This window comes from Bufo gargarizans, chromosome 6 (assembly GCF_014858855.1).
Source record: "Bufo gargarizans isolate SCDJY-AF-19 chromosome 6, ASM1485885v1, whole genome shotgun sequence".
NCBI lineage: Eukaryota > Metazoa > Chordata > Amphibia > Anura > Bufonidae > Bufo > Bufo gargarizans.
In genome coordinates this window covers 17,758,819-17,761,338 of record NC_058085.1, presented here as the reverse complement: position 1 = coordinate 17,761,338, position 2,520 = coordinate 17,758,819, and positions in this window count along the sequence as shown.

Genomic DNA, 2,520 nt, shown 5'->3' with positions numbered 1-2,520 from the left:
TGTCCATCCGCTCACTGCATGAACCCAGTGCAGACGAGCAACCTCCCCATACACCACTATTCGCACCAAAGTGGCGGCTTGGCTCCCGCCCATGGTCAACTTGGACGTCAATCGGCTGCACCAACCCACATCACCCCACGTTTTTACCGCCACCAGAACTGTACTACCAAAAAGTACAATCTAACCAAGGTGAGTAGCAACCACTCACCCTGGCTAGGAACAAGTAACAACATCTCTTGTCAACCACCACCTATGAGCGCCTTCTCCCCTTTTCTCTTTTGCCATTTAACCAAGGTTTAATAAGTGGGATTTCTTGCCTTATAAATGGGGTTGGGACCATCAGTTGCGTTGTGGAGAAGTCAGGTGGATATACAGCTAATAGTCCTACTGAATAGACTGTTAGAAGTATAGAAAAAAAAGTGTCCTCAAGTGCAGTCACAAAAACCATCAAGCGCAACCAAGAAACTGGCTCACATGCGGACCGCCCCAGGAAAGGAAGACCAAGAGTCACCTCTGCTGCGGAGGATAAGTTCATCCAAGTCACCAGCCTCAGAAATCACAGGTTAACAGCAGCTCAGATTAGAGACCAGGTCAATGCCACCCAGAGTTCTAGCAGCAGACACATCTCTAGAACAACTGTTTAGAGGAGACTGTGTGAATCAGGCCTTCATGGTAGAATATCTGCTAGGAAACCACTGATAAGGACAGGCAACAAGCAGAAGAGACTTGTTTGGGCTAAAGAACACGAGGAATGGACATTAGACCAGTGGAAATGTGTTCTTTAGTCTGATGAGGCCAAATTTGAGATCTTTGGTTCCAACCACCGTGTCTTTGTGCGATGCAGAAAAGGTGAACGGATGGACTCTACATGCCTGGTTCCCACCGTGAAGCATGGAGGAGGAGGTGTGATGGTGTGGGGGTGCTTTGCTGGTGACACTGTTGGGGATTTATTCAAAATTAAAGGCATACTGAACCAGCATGGCTACCACAGCATCTTGCAGCGGCATGCTATTCCATCCGGTTTGCGTTTAGTTGGACCATCATTTATTTTTCAACAGGACAATGACCCCAAACACACCTCCAGGCTGTGTAAGGGCTATTTGACCATGAAGGAGAGTGATGGGGTGAGGCGCCAGATGACCGGGCCTCCACAGTCACCGGACCTGAACCCAATCGAGATGGTTTGGCGTGAGCTGGACCGCAGAGTGAAGGCAAAAGGGCCAACAAGTGCTAAGCATCTCTGGGAACTCCTTCAAGACTGTTGGAAGACCATTTCAGGTGACTACCTCTTGAAGCTCATTAAGAGAATGCCAAGAGTGTGCAAAGCAGTAATCAAAGCAAAAGGTGGCTACTTTGAAGAACCTAGAATATGACATATTTTCAGTTGTTTCACACTTTTTTGTTATGTATATAATTCCACATGTGTTAATTCATAGTTTTGATGCCTTCAGTGTGAATCTACAATTTTCATAGTCATGAAAATAAAGAAAACTCTTTGAATGAGAAGGTGTGTCCAAACTTTTGGTCTGTACTGTATATAGGGTTGGATAGTTGCCACCATAAGGTATGGTTAAAAAACGTCCCAAAAAGTCAGTTCCAGCGAATATATAAAAACTGTATAGATCTGGAGAAATATAGGTTTTTAGAAAAAGGTTTTGATGAAAGGTTTTTTGAAGAGTGCAAAATGGAGATGGGTAATAAGGATAAGAAAAAAGAAAAAAACGGACCAAAGAAAGATTTTAGATATACCTTTTTTACACAACATAATACAAAATTGGGCATAATAAAGAATATGATCCAGAGAAATTGGAAAATTCTCAAACATGATCCTATTATAGGAAAATAAATACCAAACAAACCTTCCATTGTTTTTAAAAAGGCACCAAATTTGTCTAACAGCCTTGGGCATAGTGGGAACTTTGCAACAAAAAAAAAACTGAAAAATTGTAAATGGTAAATTCATATGGTGCGGTGTTTGCGCACCTTACAGGAACCGTAACCAAAAAGACCGGCAAAGAATGATGGAGACTATACAAATTAAAGGTAAAAAAGAAACCGTAAAAATAAAAGGGCAACTTACATGTAATAGTGTGGGGGTGATCTATATGCTGGAGTGCCCTTGTTGGCTCCAATATATAGGAAGGACCACCCTCAGCTTGAAGACCCGTGTGCAGGAGCATATTTATAATATTAAAAAAGTTCTAGTAACACATAGTGTTTCATTGCACTACAAACTATGTCACAAAAAAAAAGCCAAAGGGTTAAAATTTATGAGAATCGAATTGGTAGACAAGTCGGCTGGAGGTGGAGATTATATAACAAAAATTAACAAAAGAGAAGTAAATTGGATGTACTGTCTAAATACTATCCAACCGAGAGGCCTGAATGTGGAATGTGATGTTAATTCTTGTATAGTCTAGGGATGAGAAATGACGATGTTTGCCTCAGGTCTGAACAACGACTTTTTGTGTCACGTCACTATTTTCGGCTTGCAGCGCCGAGGATTTACCGTAAGATAAC